General features: G+C 41.2%; 1 protein-coding gene across 7 annotated transcripts in view; it reads right to left on the reverse strand.

The window, feature by feature from the left end:
• Positions 1-17,162, reverse strand: part of SNTG1 (syntrophin gamma 1) — a 372,119-nt gene extending 354,957 nt beyond the window's left edge. For 6 of the 7 annotated variants that reach the window (XM_030012058.1, XM_030012057.1, XM_030012059.1 and 3 more), the window contains exon 1: positions 16,716-17,162. The gene's annotated coding sequence lies outside the window, so the exon portion shown is untranslated. The remainder of the gene's footprint in view (positions 1-16,715) is intronic. The other variant, XM_030012053.1, reaches the window with a different exon arrangement.
• Positions 17,163-17,576: the final 414 nt, after the last annotated feature.

A 17,576-nucleotide genomic window follows, 5' to 3' on the forward strand; every position in this document is an offset into this window, starting at 1 on the left:
TATTTGGTAAGATGGTGAAGTCATCCTAGCCCTCTTCTGGTTTCTTATCAAAGCATCTGATTCTTATTAACAACCATTTCATTTCTGTAAGCTAGTATCATTCCCTCAAAATCTTATGCCTCAGCAAAAAAACTACCTACAGCTGTAAATAATAGCAAACCAGGAATTCAAGAGTTTATGTTGCACAAGGGTGTGTGATTGGGAAGTTTATGTGTTGGCCAGTGCTAAAGCGAGAGACCTGTGCTAGCGTAAGTCTGCATACAGCAAGGCTGAAGCAAGCGTTAATAGTTTGTTTGACAGTGTTTTCTAGCTGGCTTCATACTAGGCTGTCTTCCCACATTCATTCAAAATACTCTTATATTTCAGTTTTATTTTAATTCTATCCATAACAGGAAAAAATGTAACAACTTATCAAATCCATATCCAGATTTGCTCATGGAATTATAGTAGTTTTGAAACTAAATACTAATGCAGGAAAAGGAAAAATTTTTAAGTCAGAACTTAAGAAGAAACACAGGTTACTATCCCATATATTCAGCTGTTTGTTTAAACACAAACAAAATGCAATTTATTTGGGGAATTTATAGCTCTCTAAATAACAGTCCACTTTTTCCTTTTACAGTGCTGTAGTAGAAAAAAATGAATTTATTTAGCAGTTGTGGTTCTATTCACAGACAAAATACTTGCAGAGAGATTCCTTCAAGTGCTTATTATAGTACATGAATTCTAAGACGCCCAAATTTTCCTCCTTACAATGTATCAATTAAGACAGAGACTGGAAAATGAGCAAATATGACTTCATATCAAATTTAATGTATGGCAAGAATAGATCTAGACAAATCCATTTTAAATGCTCTTACAACAAATCATATTATTTTCCAGGTTTGTGTAATGTTCTTCCAAAAGGTAATAATGCATCAGAGGAAGCAATGACTTGAAGTATACAGAAATTTGCTACTAAATCATGCAAAATACTCTGAGAAACCAGAAATGCATGTAAATCAGTATCTAACACACTATATGCCTCCATTGTCTACTGGAAATAAGCCTTTATGTAACCATTCATTAATGAGGACTCAAAGTACTAACCTACGTGTCCATGAAGTATGAATTTAAGCTAAATGGGATAAATGAGCCAAAAGAAATTTAAGCGACTTGCTCAAGTCTATGTGGTGATCACAGAGTAAATCCAATTCAGAAGTTCCAGTTCGCTGTTGAGACCTTGCTCTACTCAGTACACTTGACATTGCCAAACTGAAGTAAGTAGGTTTAAATTAAAACCTACAGTTTTGAAATTTTCTTAAACTTCAGTAACAAAAAATATTACACACAGAAAATTTTGGGGTAAAATTCTACTAAATTATAGACAAGACAATTTAAAAAAAAAAATCCTAACAGACCAGTCTAACTATTGGTTGTTCACACAGCTTCTGATCAGCCCACAAACCCCACCCATTAAACTATCTCCCAGCCCAGGTTCTCTTCAGTTAAGGAGGGTTCACCACTCCTTTCTTCTAGCAGTATGCTCTGTTATTTTTTGACTACAAACGCTGAGGAAGAGAGTACGCAGTATAACAAAAGACCGAGATTTGTTTTCAAAGGGAGGAGGCAGGTCAGCAGTGCGGACTGCCCGCTTCAGTGCTCGCTGCCCCCACCAACATCTCCTAAGCATGATGGGGACTTGGGCAGGAGCCTTTGCAGCACACACCAGGATCCACGTCTTCTTTTTGGGTCTCCCCACACTTCACATCTTCACAGTCTGGATTCAAAAGTTCTCTTCACTAATTCACTGCTTTTTTTTAATTCACTGTGCATTCAAACTGATACGTGTCATTTCACTCAATCAACCTGTTTGTTCTTAAGTCCTTTTCCTGTACTTTTAAACTAAACTCTTGACACTTTGAATTTTCTGTTGGTGAACAAATGGAAACCAGTTTAAGTCCAAGGAATCTAACAACAACTGCTGCCACGACTGCCATCAAATGCTGAAGACTCATCCATAAACAAAACAGGGATGTTTTATCAAGCTGAAAGTAAATTTCCAGGTAATCTGCCCTTGTCTGGTATGTACCGCCTAAAGGCAAATGTCTAAAAACATTCACATCAAGCACCTGCAATTTCACTGAATAAATGTATATTAAATAGTTTTAAGTTAAATAGTCAAGCATAGTTACTGAAACAAGAAATACTATTTTCATGCTCTGTGCCAGGATGTTTTAATACACAACAGTATACATTAAGTAGATTCTATTACTGGATTAGTGGGACAAAAATGAAACAAAGGTAAAATTTCAGTTACTCAAAAATTAGGCATTAAGATCTCACTGAATTATATAAAACTCTTCATATAAAACTATTCAAAATGAACCACTGAAAAAACTTCTCTTTTAGGCTTGAAATCAGTTCCAGATGGAAACCATCTGCAAGCATCCTAGTAGAAGTTAAGATGACAACTGAAAGTTATAAAAGCAGATTTTCAAGTGGAGTATTTTTACTTTCATACGGGGCAGAAAAATATCTATTAAGGAAATTTCAAGGGACAGAACAGGCAATTCAGACAGTGGTGGACAGGTGGTAAGAACAAAAATCTCAGTAAGCTGCTAAACACAGTGCCTAATGCTCGGCTTTACCAAGCAAAACCCTTGAAAACAAAGAGAGAGCTTCAGCTTGATGTGAGGGAGGAGGAACAAACAGAGGCATGTAAAGAGAAGATTTAACAGGCCATGAAGATGATCCTCACTTGTGGTTCTGAATACATTTGAGGAGGGTACACAGTATGAGAAAGATTACCTGAAAGAGGGTCAATCCCTGTACAAGTACAGGGATCCATGTACTTTATGTAGGTGTAAAAGAAGCCACAAGAACATCCAGCCACATAATGTGGCCACTGTCACAATCAAATATGGTTTTATTATTGATTTCCAAATTCCAGAGCTATTCAAGGCTGACAAGCACTTAGTATACCATATTTAACACACATATACAGACATTTAGCTATTACAAGCACATGTATACACATGTATGTTAGAAACATACACTGTTAAGTGATAAGCCTATAAAGGATACAAAACAAATACTGGGGGCGGGGGGGAATCATAGATGTGAAGGTCTAACTAGGGACCATCCTCAAAAATATTAAAATGAGATACTTTCAAATTACCAATTTTGTCATCCCTTCCAGGAAAAGTTGGCTGAAAAGCAAAAATTAAACCTTATGGCAATTTAAGAGGAAATATATTCCCTGTATATATGTATCAATAACCAGAAATAGAAATAAACATTATACCTGAAGTGTTACAGATGAGTTGACAACAGTCTTTGTAACTCAAGTCACTTTTACTTCTATCATGACAGCAACTTTTACCTCAAAGAGCTGCCATCAATGCTCACTGCTGTACGCGTGAACAACAAAGAAACGTTCTCCACTTCTTCTTTGAATGAATTACTTTGACATCATTGTATCATGCCATTATAGAATTATTAGGCTGAAGATCTCAGGGGTTTCCAGCAAGTAAGTCTCAGAACTATGAACCTCATAAATAACCATGGCTAATCGTATGCTCCCCTGTAAGCTACCACCCAAGAGGATGGCCAGAAAGAACCTAATGTCTTCATTAAGTTCATTAAGTCAGCCTTCCTGGTGCTGACTGACTGGAAATGCAGGAGCTAAAGGCTTGATGGGCCACAACATGCAAGGTAGGAGACAGGAAGAAACATCGTGTCAGTCATGGTTGTGAGAAGACAGAGTCCAAGCTTTCTAGGGTACAACCACCACCCAAAGGTGGGTTTTGCCACAAGCAACTATCAGCAGCACGTTCACTGACCTGTAACAGAAATATTATGGCCAATCTTTGTAAATAAAACGGGTGCCATCACAGAAATCTCCAATATGCATCTTCTATCTTCTTTTAACACAAGCACTCAGGCAAGGCCCCAGATACCAGGTAGCTACTCAGATGGAAGGGACTGTCATGTAAATCATTTCACGCTTCAGAAGCTGCCTTGCGTATTTCAGTAAATCAAAGGCTTCCCAGACTGATGAAAACTGAGCTTGCGGTAGAAGAACATCCTCTCCATGGTCGAGGAAGACAGTTGATTCAGTCACACATCATGCGTGTCATGCTCTTACAAAACACCTGCAGTCTTGTTCCAAGCAAGCGCATGCAGGCTGCTAGGGAAATCAGCACGACTGCCATGAGGATTATCCCAAGAACCACTTCTCTATACAGAGAACAACACACAGTATCTCCTTTCCAGCAGCTACAGGACTGAGGAGCCTTCTGATTATGAGCAGCAGTACCTTCACTTTAGGTATGTGCTGCACGTAACACAGCAAGTTTCCACCTCAAATAAAAAAAAATAAAAAATTCTATTTTATGACCCATAACAACAACCACTGTTTTGGTTAAACATGCAGGCTTCTTTCCTGGCCCCCAGCCTTTGGCACAAAAGCTAACTCTGGCTCTTCTCAGTTTTCTTCTTGACTGTGCTAGGCAACACTGCACAAATAATGCAGTATCCACAAGCAGATGAAAAATCAGAATCAGCATTGCACAATAATGCAGTATACAGAAGCAGATGAAAATTTAGAATCATCATTTACTTAATACATGAATTTTCACAGTCTAGGAAGTATAACCATGAGAAACCACCTCTAAAAAAAAAGAAGATACTGGAGTTGAGAGGAAGACCACTTTTCATTCAACCTCCCATTCACCCAGTATACACAAACAAGACATCACTGGAACCAATGTCATATAGCATTACTGTGAGTATTTAAAGGCTAGATCCAGAGACTCTAGATCCAGAGCTTAAATTCAGCCTGAGGTATGGATCTGTTAGGGGGAGGAAAAACAGTGGGACAAATGAGAAGGCAACTGTCCCTCCTCAATTAGCATTAATCAGTACATCATGGCTAGGCCTCTCTGAATGCTTGGGAACAAGCTACATCAGTTCCCCAAGCCAGCCTATGGCTGCATATTGCACTGATCTGTGATTTTGCCTACACTAATTATTTTTATTGATTAATTCTTTATTGTCTTTTACTTCCCTTTATTTTAGAGTTTTAAATATCACTCTGGAGATTTGACTTGCAGACTCTAGGGGGACCCTCATCCTAAATCGAAGGGTGCATAGATTGGTGTTATTGATACATACAGTTATTCCCAATCTAGAGCATCTCGCATGTGCACTTATTATGCTGGATTTGTTTGCGTAGTCAAAACATCAAAGCTCAAACACTGCCCCTAATCTGCATCCTGAATGTGCCCCAGTACTGTAAAAACAATTGGCTTGTATAAGAGACCATAATTTTCATGTCTAGTATTACTCTGTCGTACTTAACGGCATGTTTTCAGGTTGTTTCTAATAGTTTCTAAATACCAGAGTGTATTTCAGATGGATGGTGTTTAAAAAATCCTTTCAAATAAAAGATGTATTTATGTATTTATGTAATTATACCTTCTTTCTAAGCTAACAAAAAGCTTTGAGGAACAAACAGACGGGTGTTTTGGGCAAAACCATAGGTTTTGAACACACAGCAGGGCAGTTTACACAATCATAAATATAGGTTACTACTACAGATGTGTATTTTTAAAAATAAAGGACTAGCTTTCCCTGCAGTAGAATCTCCAGCTATTTACATGCCATAAACCTGCAGAAAGTGACAGTTAGCTGTAATTGCAAAACTTCAAAGTACTGCATGGTTTTTGTGAGCTTTTGTGCAGGGTTTTTTCCAGCACTTTAAATGCCTGCAGAGAGAGATTCTATATGTAGGAAGATCAAAAATACTTCTCGCCATCCAGAAAAGACAATTCTGCTTACATGAGGAACGTAAGTTAATCTTGTGTATCATTTTGTAACCGGAGTAATATTGACACTTGATCCATAAAAGCAGCCTCCTTCTCATCTACTTTCTCTGAAGCAGAATTAGTATTTAGAAAGCTCACAATCTTAATTTTACACTTTTACAGTTGCCTTTAGAGGTGGTCCCAGCTATTTGTTCCAGCTCTACTTGCTGGAAAGGAAGGTGCCCAGATAATTTTCCTAAGGAAATTAGAATTGCGAAATGAGATCCATAACTCTGCTTAGTCTCCACAGACTTCTGAGCACTGTAGAGTCTATTATAAGAACAGGCATGTGTACTGTCGTGGTTTAACCCCAGCCAGCAACTAAGCACCACGCAGCCGCTCACTCACTTCCCCCCCACCCAGTGGGATGGGGGAGAAAATCGAGAAAAGAAGCAAAACCCATGGGTTGAGATAAGAACAGTTCAATAGAACAGAAAAGAAGAAACTAATAATGATGATAATAACACTAATAAAATGACAACAACAATAATGAAAGGATTGGAATGTACAAATGATGTGCAGTGCAATTGCTCACCACCCGCCGACCGGCACCCAGCTAGTCCCAGAGCGGCGATCCCCCGCCCCCACTCCCCCCAGTTTATACATTAGATGTCACATGGTATGGAATACCCCGTCACATGGTATGGAATACCCCGTTGGCCACTTTGGGTCAGGTGCCCTGGCTCTGTCCTGTGCCAACTTCTGGTGCCCCTCCAGCTTTCTTGCTGGCTGGGCTTGAGAAGCTGAAAAATCCTTGACATTAGTCTAAACACTACTTAGCAACAACTGAAAACATCCGTGTTATCAACATTCTTCTCATACTGAACTCAAAACATAGCACTGTACCAGCTACTAGGAAGACAGTTAACTCTATCCCAGCTGAAACCAGGACACGTATGAAGCCCAATTTATCGCAGCATTTATCTTGAGCCAGAGATATATGTATATACATGTATGGCAGGGCAAAAAAGAAAAGAAATCCTGATGATGCCATTTTTGCATCTCTCCTAACATGAGACAACCTGAGGACCTCACCAATTTCCATTTTGCTTCTTGTGCACTAAGAGGCCAATCTCAGATAGCCTAAAGAACCAGAGCATCTCAACTACATCCCCAAATGGACCCGCAGAAGTGAGTGGTCCACCTAAGGATGCAACTGAATCCCTGTGCATGAGGTCCTGCTTTAAATATGGGGAACTTATGGGACTTTTGGAGAACAATGCCACAGATACTGTCTTTACCAGACATTTTTCATATGGACAGGGAACATGCTTCTGGCAGAACTCTTCTGCATGAGTAGCAGGTCCATATTTCAAGGATGCAATTCTGAATATTACTGATCAATTGCAGTCTTGGGAAGCACCACTTTCCGCTCAAGAACATGGACAGCAGCTCTCATCAAACATCTTGCTTCTGTCCTTCTTGCAGTTCTCTCTCTGCTTTGTCTAGAAATGCAGATATTCACCTTTTCCTTTTTTCAAGGGTCACGCATATCCTCTCTCTATCACAGCATAAAGAATGCAAAAATAAACCCACTGTATTCTTCTGCCTTCTTTCATACAGTCTATTCATATGTTTATGACCCCAGCTACTGGTGATCTCAGGCTTACAGTCCTGCAGCCATCAAAGAACCGTATAGAAGGCATACTTGCTGTATACACATGGTGGTCAATACTACCATGCAGTAGCTAGCAGGGAAAGTGTTATGTCATTTGATGCTCCTGAGAGCAGAAAGTGGCAAAAAAAATCCAGAGTGAAAAACAGCAGAGTTCCCTATCAGTATCCTTAAACACCTACTATCATTCTTTCTAATGAACAGCTGGATGTGACATCTTATCTGCATCTTATAACACTTAAAGAGCTTGTAGCTCTACCTGCTGAATGGTCATTACTACTGCCCTTCACAACACATCATATGCCATTAAAAGCTTCTGCTCTGTTTGGTAAACATTTCATGGACATAAGGAAAGCTTTATTCAAATTAATTCATTTAAGAGAGAAGTGGGGAAAAGATGCTTATAGGTTTCTTTAACGTTTCAGTGTTGAGATTCAGAGAATATCTCCTGGCTCTATCACAGTATGCATAGTTAGGGTGAGGAATTCCCATTAAAGGTAGCATCTCTCCCTGCATAAAGAGTTGTAATATCTTAAGGTCAGCAGCTGCACCACATCTTCTCCTAAGAAAGCACATATGGATATGTTCACCTGCATATGCAGGTTCCTGACAGACTTCCTGGGACAACAACTTACTGTAGCTTGTCCCCTTCGGTACTAGAGGGGATATTTCTCAAATAGGCACTTCAGATCAGGTCTTAGTCTTTCCCTACTGCTGCCCAGTAGAAACCATATTTGATTCTTCTCTGATACACTTTTTCAGGATAGGTAGGCATCACGTTTCTTCAAAATGTTTAAGAATACAAACATCTCCTGAAACTGAACACAGAATAAAACCATCAAAAGGCATTCCTGTTTGAATCTACTATAGCAAACACTCTCATAATAAAAGTTTGTTAGAAAATAATGTGATATGGTGAGGCAGGTGCCATATTCGGAAGACTGCCTCTTGCAAAAGTCTGTATCGACTGGAGAAAAACTCTTCTCCTAAAACACAGCATCATGCAACCCTAAACCCCGTTGGGTGTCAGGAGCTTAGCAGGAAGCTGTACCAGTCTGCAAATTTCTTAAATCCATTCTCCTAGGTGCAAGAGCATCACAGGAGCTTGTCCAGGTCACTCTGATTGGATTCGTTGCCTATACAAAACCAGGCTGTCTTGAACCTAACTGGTTTCACATGGCTGAAATAAAAAGCTAACAAAAAATGCCACAAGAGTCTTTCTCCACTGCTCCAATACTAACATCCCATACTTTCTTCCAAACATCTCAGCTGCAAAACCTGGAGGCTGAGGGAGCAGAGACTCAGGTCCGTTGCCAGATGACCCTCTCAGAACTGGATGTCCTCCCCCTGTACTGGCCATTCAGCCACACTGGATATGACTCCTCTTTTCACTCCATTTTAACAAAGCATTTATTCAAGGATCAAGGATTGATATTTAAAACATCTCCTGAGTTTTACTATGATCCCCAAACTCGCTTCACCTGCCTAACAGGAGTCTGAGGGATATCTCTCTCCCTCTCTCAGAATAACAGACTTCTTCCTTAACCAGATATATCAACCAATCCACATGTTACTATCTTTCCTGCTTTGCAGAATTTCCCATCTTATTTTTGATAAAAAGCAGTAGCTGTACAGCAATTATTTTAAGATTATGATCTTGGGCACATTATCAGCTTTTTTAAAAACAACATTGAATACAGCAACAACACAATAGGCCAACTGATTGGACCAAGCAGGTTTTCTACTCCTCCCCAAACGTGACACAGTAAGGTCTACAGTGTAATAGTCTCTACCCTAAATCTAATTTTTCTATATATTCCCATGATATCCTCAATCCCTTATTTCCTTGCAGAAAACATTAAAGTTGTATCAAGCCAAATCATCATTTTTAGGCAAAAATTAGCTAGTTCAGTGTTGAAACCTGAAAATATACTTAAAAGTAATGACCTAAGTAATCTTGTTCAACACTGCAAAAAATGGGTCCGTATACAATGTATGAAGTTAACAGAAAAAGTCCAAGTCATTTCAGTAGATGCTGGATGATGTTCTTGTAATTTGCCAAAAGGGAACTGGTCCCCGAACATTTTCTCTTCCCATTTCCCAAAATGCTTTTCCACAAAAAAGCACGTCTTTGCTGTTGTTAGACAATTGCAGCTAATATATAATAGCAAAGAGTTAACCGTAAAAGGAAAAATCAAGTCTGATTTCAAAGAGGAAAAGTCATGGACTCAGTCCTGTAAACACACAGTATCTAAAGGGTAATATATTAATCTTAATGAAGAGTTGTACATAGACACACAGAAGCAGAGCACAAAAACCTGCAGAATCAATTGGATGCAAAATGTACAACATGAGGAAGATAAATAATGCTTGAGATTAACCTTGAGATTTTCATTTCAGGAAAAAGTATTGTAATATCATTATGAAGAGGTTAAAAAAGAGGCAATAAGAGGTACATGAAAGGGCATGCTGTGTAGGAGCATAGTGATAAATGGCAATATCAAATCACTGTTAACAACTCCATTTCTCCATTAATCAAAGCAGCAATGAATAATCATATAGTCCATCTCCCAAAAATAGGAAGGAGGGGTTTTTTTAAACTAACAAGAAAACTTTGCAAACATATATAGGTATATAAATGGCATTGAGAACATAGATAATAACACAACAAAAAGAATGTATAATCACTGATCAGTAAGATCAGCTCAGATGATTACTAGGAGGCTATTTAATGTAGTTAAAAGGAAAGCTGCTGTATAGAACAGATTAATAAACTGAAATTTAGGCAATTTTAATGAAGACATCACAAGAAAATAGCCCAGACAACCTCACAACTGCCTAAGACAGTAACTTGTGAAAAAAAGTATAGGATGAACCATTACTACAAATGCTTAAGAATTAACTAGCTGAAAGACTAATGACACAGCGTAGAAAGAAATTCTCTACTTGTGCATTCAATTATCCAGGAAGGTCCTTCCTAATCAAAGTGAGTTAAAGAAAAACGAGTGGTGATAATCATCAGATGCCGTCATGATTTCTGTATACTTTGCTTGGAAGCATCTAGCGCAGTTACAGTAGGCTTCCTCCAGTAAAATTCCTTCACAAATGTCACTGTATTTGACTGAGAAGCTGCTTCAGCTGAAAAAGCAGTAGAGTAGCTATTTTTGCACTTACATTAATAGAGTTGCTTAGTTTATGGACAGGGAGCCCTGCCACTAACTGTACCCCTGGCAGTGGCCAATCATGCCCCATTCATAACGTGTTAACCACTCCAGCTCCTCGGAACTGTAGCCCCAGTCTGCTTTTTTTTCCTCTGTGTTATTAAAGCCTAACACTGATTTTGAAGAGACTGCTATTTATTATGTATTACATTCTGTGTTCATAAAGTTGTTTCATAAAAAAGCAAAACGCATAACTCACAGAATGAGAACTAAGGCACTCCAAATGTTAAACTCCATAGAGACACAGGTCTGACGCAGATTTTTACTCAAAATCTATCTTCAGTGAAGAGCTCTACGCATACATCAGTGTGTGTTTTGTTACATGACAACAACTGCTCTGCATGGACCAAACCCTTACATTGCCACATAAATGTTTGCTATTTAATAACTGATTAAAACAGTTGTGCGAAGAACTATTTGTAAATTCTGCCGCATTCAGGAACATACAGCTGTGATACCAAACAGTAATGGATACAGGCAGACAGCTGTGTGTGATGAAACCTAGAGCTGGAAGACAACTGTAGAGCTGATGATTTTCCCCTCCTTTTTCACTTGAAAAAATTCTGATTAGCATAGATTACTTCTCAAAGGCTGTTTATAATATATAAAATGATAGGAGAGAGAGCAGACAGTTCTCTTGCAAGAATAATTCTAATGGCTTTACTTCTTTAGGGGTCAAAAGCAAGCCAAAGAAAATCAATGTCCATTTGTGTTGCAGAAACTGAAACATACAGTTCATTATTCTCAACTGTTAAAATAGTCAATCAAAACATTTTGCTATGTAGAGCGACTAGAAAAAAGCTATCTCACATAATTTTGAATGAAGATATATTTAGAAATAGCAAAGCATTTCATAAAAAGAATTTCAGAAACAATTCTGTAATTAAGAATCAATGCTTTATAGTAAGGCAAATATTAACAACTGTATTACGTATGAATATCAAATTTTGAAAAGATTTCCAAGATCTTAGTATTATATCTGTTGAAATCAGTGACATTTTTACACTAAATTCAATAAAAATAGCAAAATAGTCTTTACAGCAAGACAGAATCAGTGTAGGATTTCCATCACTCGTCAGATTCTGTCATCTGTACAGGATGATTTCAAATTCCCTTTAGTTTTTGACAGAAAGGGGAAGAAAAATGAATGTCATCAACAGCATTCCTATTCTTACTTCTTTATGGATAGCCGTATTCTTTTAAATAAATTTAATACAACAGGTGGAGGGGAAAAAGGCATGTTTTGTTTTATTCAAACAGCCTTCGCTCCCAGTTAAATGTAGGTCTATTTAAATAAGCTGACCAAAAGCAATATAAAATTTACTTAAAGAGTCATTTCTAATATCTTCAACAAAAAATGCAGTATACTGTCCACTATTTGAAAAAATACATTGAGAATGAACAAAAAAATATAATAAACCCAAACTTTAGAATAATCCAATTAATAAATTGTTCCTCTTCTGATAACGTTAATCGCAGAAGCTCCAAGCAACAAACACTTCAAAAGTACTTGATGTCATCAGCTTTAAAAGCACACCTTTGAACCAAAATCTCACCCGACCAGGGAAGGAATACCCAAACCTAACAGCAACTAACAAATACTTGATAGGAAAAAAATTAAAAACCCAACACTCTTGAGATGAGATCTAGATGATAACTATCTGCAGAATAATCAACTGAGCCAACAATCAATTGCACTCACGGCATCTCTGAAGCCATGAGTTCTTTTACAGACTCAGTATCCGTGCCAGTATTAAAGCAGTAAAACATCAGTGCCTTTACCTCAACCACATCGCACTCGGGAATTTCAGTGGCTGTTGAAAAGCATGCTGCGAACACCAGTGTGGGACTTCTGCTCTGCTCCAGGACTTGTTCCACTCCGGGAACATCCACTTCCACCCACAGGGCAAGACTGTGCTCAGCTGTGTTCAGCTCCTGGCACAGGGGGACCTCCTGCTTTTCACAGTGGAAAGTACAGCACAGCCTTCCACAAACCATCCATGCCTTATCGTTAAAGTCATTCTGAGTACCTGAGTGGCACAGCAAACCTCGTCCAGCAGTATCATTTATCCATGTTTTGGCTTCCCATGTAAAAACCCAACCCCATCTTTTAGAACAATTATACATATGTAACTCGAATCTACTGTTACATTAGTATCACAGTGAAGAACTTCTAGGGTTTTGTCCAACACTACCCAAAGCAAACTGGAGAACAAGTCATGAAATTAATCTCATCCCAAACACTCTTCTTGATTAGTTTCCTTCTACTCATCACTTTAATAACTGAAGAGAGCAAGTCCCCAGGAAACAACCCAGCCCTTGGCTCCTGCACCACCAGACACATCACACAACTGAGCGTTCCACCTCTTCTGGCCAACTCAAGCTAATTACTGAAGATAAGGCTCAGAGTCCCAAATGACAGTGGGACTGTCAGAAGTGCTCAGTGAAAAAAAAAAGCTTTGTTTCCATATCACATAGCAACTCTTCTTCATAAGGAGTAGACACATTACCTACTAAATCAATCTCTCAAAATGGATAATAATTTCTCCCTTGGATAATTAAATTTATATGTGAATTTCACTGGCTGTGTCTCCACTGCATTCCCCAGTGTTGATTAGGGCTGTATGTTTGAGGCATGATCTGTTTTGGTTTTGGTTTTTTTAATGTATGCTTTCTCTCCTTCCTCTGTTCTGTGACAGGAATGCAGAAAATTTAGGTTGGCCACGATGACAGTAAGTCTGACTTTTCCAGTTATGCTAGGTAAAACTCAGGGCAAATACAGAAGGTCAGCTGTGTAAGCATGCTAAGCCAATGTCAGAGCATACTGCCAGAGGTACATATTGATGCAGCAGACTCAAATTGGGATTCAACCCACCCACATTCAGTCTTCTCCCTGGAAACCTGAACTGAAAACACAGCCATGAGAAGAGCCAAGAAAGACTACACATTAAATCCATTCGACATTTCTAATCATTCACTACAACTCCTTACCTTTTTAACAATGCATGCAAGCAGACCTGGCGATGACTACCAGTAAGAAATACTGACAGTATCACAGTTTTCCTAGTAGCTCGGGCACAAGGACCAGTGCTAAATTACGAGCATGAAGAAATGGTACTTATCTGAGCAGTTCAGAGGGAAGAACTGAGAGCAGACTACAGCTCTTGTTTGTTTGTCTTAATATTCGATTTAGGATGAATAAATAGAAATTACATGCTCAACTGGGTTGGGCTGACTAGAAAAACCATGCTTAACTGTTGATATGTTTAATTTTGCTTACAGGTCTTTCTGCCAGTTCATGAAAGTTATGCCTGACAAGCCAAACAGCATGTCTGAGCAAACATGAAAAAAATCAGGAAAGAAACGTAATCTCTGAGCTTGCCCTGGAATTTCTGAATCAAGTCAACATCTTCTCTGTTAAAGAGATTTGCATAGTATTAAAATAAAAATGCATGCTATAAAGTTGAATATACCATACTTTGGAACACTCAGATTCAAAAGATACAAGCAAACTGGGATACAGAACATTAAAGAGGATACTAGAATAGCCTTACAGTGAACTGCATGATGGTAACTCCTGAATTTTTAAAATTGAGAACTACACACATTTTAAACTGAAGTATAAATATGCAGAAAGGCTTTCTGACAAGTACCAAGTAAAAGAGAAAGAAAATATGTGAAGATAAAGGCTTTTGATTAATATCTTAGAAGTCATTTGGTTTAATTATATCCTTAAAGACCTCAGGTCTTACCTTCCCTTTCTTTTCAAGTTTCTAACAGAAAAAGAAATGTTTCTTTTCTTCTATTAGAGCCTATGAAAACTCAGTTCTCCGGCCATGTAACAGAGTGAAAACCTGGCTGTAAGTGAAAGTCTAGAGCACCATGTTCTTTAATTCAGTGATGGGGACCTTCATTAGATTATCTCATAGCTATGGGACAAGATACTGCAAAAGCCAAATGATACATCATTAAATTATGTTTCCTTCCTCTCCAGGCAAAAAGCGAGTATAGCATTAGATTAGTTTGAAGGACTAAAAAGAAAAGGAAGAAAAGGGCTCTGTAATATGCATCAGAAGTGACAAAGCTGATACAATTGTTAAATTTCATTTATTTATATAATCAGGTATAAGCAGTTACTTATGTTAATTGTGGAAACCTTGAATGTAATATATAGCCCAAATGAATTCCAGATCAGTGCATGCTTCAGTGTTTTGCGATCTCCCTTGCACATGCCTAGTGAAAGCCTGCCACTCTGCAACAGAGGAAGGAATTACTACAATAAAACCACAGGCACACTTTGCTAAAAACTATACTTTTTTTGATATGACACAGAAGCAGCTGAGTGTTTTAAGTAATGGATAGGTTTGCGTCCCACTGTCTAGCAACAGTTATTCTAATTGAGTTTCACAGTATCTTCAGAGAGTCAGAAAGAGGAACCACAGGAACGGTCTCCGTAAACTGCACTGAAACAAATGACACTCCTCTCAGCCGGCTTACCCACAGGGATCTCCATCCACCATTACGGGAAAGGCTTACTTCATCTTTCTGCTATAAACTTAGTTACACGTTCACCATACTGACATCCCAACATCTTTTAATCTTATTATGTCAATATTGTATCTATGTAAAAATGTGTATTTCAGTGCATAAAAAGATCTGTTGCTGCGGACAAATCAAAGTGCATTAACCTGGGAAGCTCCGAGATCACTACGCACACCCACACACCCCTTTCGCTAGAGAGCTCACTGATTATAAAACGAAATATCCAAAACTCAACAAACATTTCACGCACAGCAACATTTCTGCAGGAGCATATGCTTCCAACACTGCAACTTATACTTTCATCACTATTAGTGAGTTATTTCCCCAAGTTATTTCCTACACATATGCCATGCCCAGTGCCTCTGCTGAAATTACCACATTAACTGGAACTGAACTGAGCTCTCAGTGAAACATCAGAGCTTAGCTATAAATCTGTGTAAATGCTTTTATTCTGTGCTGCTTTCATGTGTAGAACAGAACGTACATCAAGGTCACTGTAAAAGACTGTAGTTTTCGGGCTCATAGAGAAGACACCAAGGAAATCAATAAGAGCAAACTTAATTAAACACTGTCTGAAGTTCTGTCTTCTTCCAAACCTGCCCAGAATTCACATCTCTATCCCCTGTGTTTCAGAGCCAGGTGTTTCACAGATACGGGAAGGCAGGCTGCTTAGCTTATACACTATCAGTGCTGAAAGGTGAACAGGAGAATTCATTCCTTGCAGTGTGACAGGTCTGGTCTAAGCTCTCTTTTAGCAAGAGATTACAGCCCCATGGGCCTCCTCTTTTGAAGTGGAGTTCGTCCGAGAGCAGAATTAGTCCCCTGCCTGCAACCTGTGCTCCATATACTGAAATAAATTGCAGTCAACTTTTTGTTTCATGGCAATGTCAAGTATAGCAATAAATACCCACAGGCTAAAAAGTAAGCCAACAAACAAGGCTGGGCAAACCATATCCTCACAGCAAGAGCATCTCAAAGAAAATCACCAGGTAGGGCACAAGAAAGTTAAAGGCGTAATAATCAAAGCTCTGGCTTCACTATCTTAATCCGTAAGCGGGTCTGAAAGGTTAACACGCACACTGCCCCTCTGCTACAAGAAGCACCGATGGAAAGCAATTAAGAGACTCCTACAATTTAATCACAGCTCAGCACAAAGAAGGCGGCATTCGGTATTAACGCCTATGAGAAGGCATCATCTCGCAGAGTTGCAGAAACGGGAAGCACTGGGACACGGTGTTTCCTTCGCGGCTACCACGCCGGAGCGCCGCACCGGCGGGATGCCCGCGGCGGACTCCGGCAGAGTTGGAGCGGGGTTCCCCCGCAATCCCAGCCGCAAACCGCCCGCACCTAAACGCCTGAAAAGTGCCGCGGGCGCCGGCGACCACCCTGCCTCCAAACCAGGAGCGGGCGACCAACAGCTGCAAAAAAAAAAAAGTCACTCCAGACGAAGGTAACGCAGCGAAAAGACAGCAGAGAAGGAGCACTTACTTGCCTATACAGCACCGCCGGGCGACCTCCTCTCAGCTGGTGGAACGCTGTGCCTCCCGTCCTCCTCGGACCGCTCCGCGCTATTTCCAAAATATTTCCCCAGGGCGCCGGCACATCTCCGGGCTCAGCCGGAGCGCGCAGGGAGCCCGCCCGCCGCGCCCCCCAGCCCGGTGCCCATGGTGCCAGCCACAGCCCCGGCAACTGGCGCCCCTTCCCGCCGGCGCTACCTCGGGGGCGGGCCGCCGGCTAACACGGCATCGCACCCAAGCCGCCGCCGCCGCGCCGAGGGGGAGCGAGGGGCTCCCCGCGCCCTTCCCGGAGACGGAGCGGGGGCGCCGGGCGGGGGAGCGCGGGGAGGCAGCGCCGCCCCTCCGCGGCGGCGAGCGGCCAGGCGAGGCGAGGCGAGCCAAGGGGAGGCGAGGCGGCGCGCCGCCGCCACCGCGGCCGCAGCCAGCCGCGGCGATGCCGGCCCCGCCCGGGACCCCCCCCCCCCCCCCCCCCCCGCCGCTCCCGGGGCGCTCCGTAACGCCGCCCCGCCGCCGGCGCCACGAGATCCGGTGACGCGCAGCCCTCCCCCAGGCCGGCCCCCGTGGCGGAGCGGGGCGAGCGGGCGGTTAGGCGGGGCGCCGCGCCGCGCCGCAGCGGGGGGGGCCGCCTGCGGCCGGCAGCGAGGGGCTTGGCCGTGCCCGCCGGGGAAACGCGGACCGCCCGCCGCCCCTGTCCTGTCCCGGCCCGGCCCGCCGCGGCGGCCGGCGACCCCCGGCGGGCGGGGGCAGCGCGCTCCCGGCCTCGGCGCCGCTGGAGCTGCCGGTCCGCCGGGGGGCGGCGGTGTCCCCCCAGGCGGCGGGGGAGCCCGCAGAG

This window comes from Aquila chrysaetos, chromosome 4 (assembly GCF_900496995.4).
Source record: "Aquila chrysaetos chrysaetos chromosome 4, bAquChr1.4, whole genome shotgun sequence".
In the NCBI taxonomy this organism is placed as follows: Eukaryota; Metazoa; Chordata; class Aves; order Accipitriformes; family Accipitridae; genus Aquila; species Aquila chrysaetos.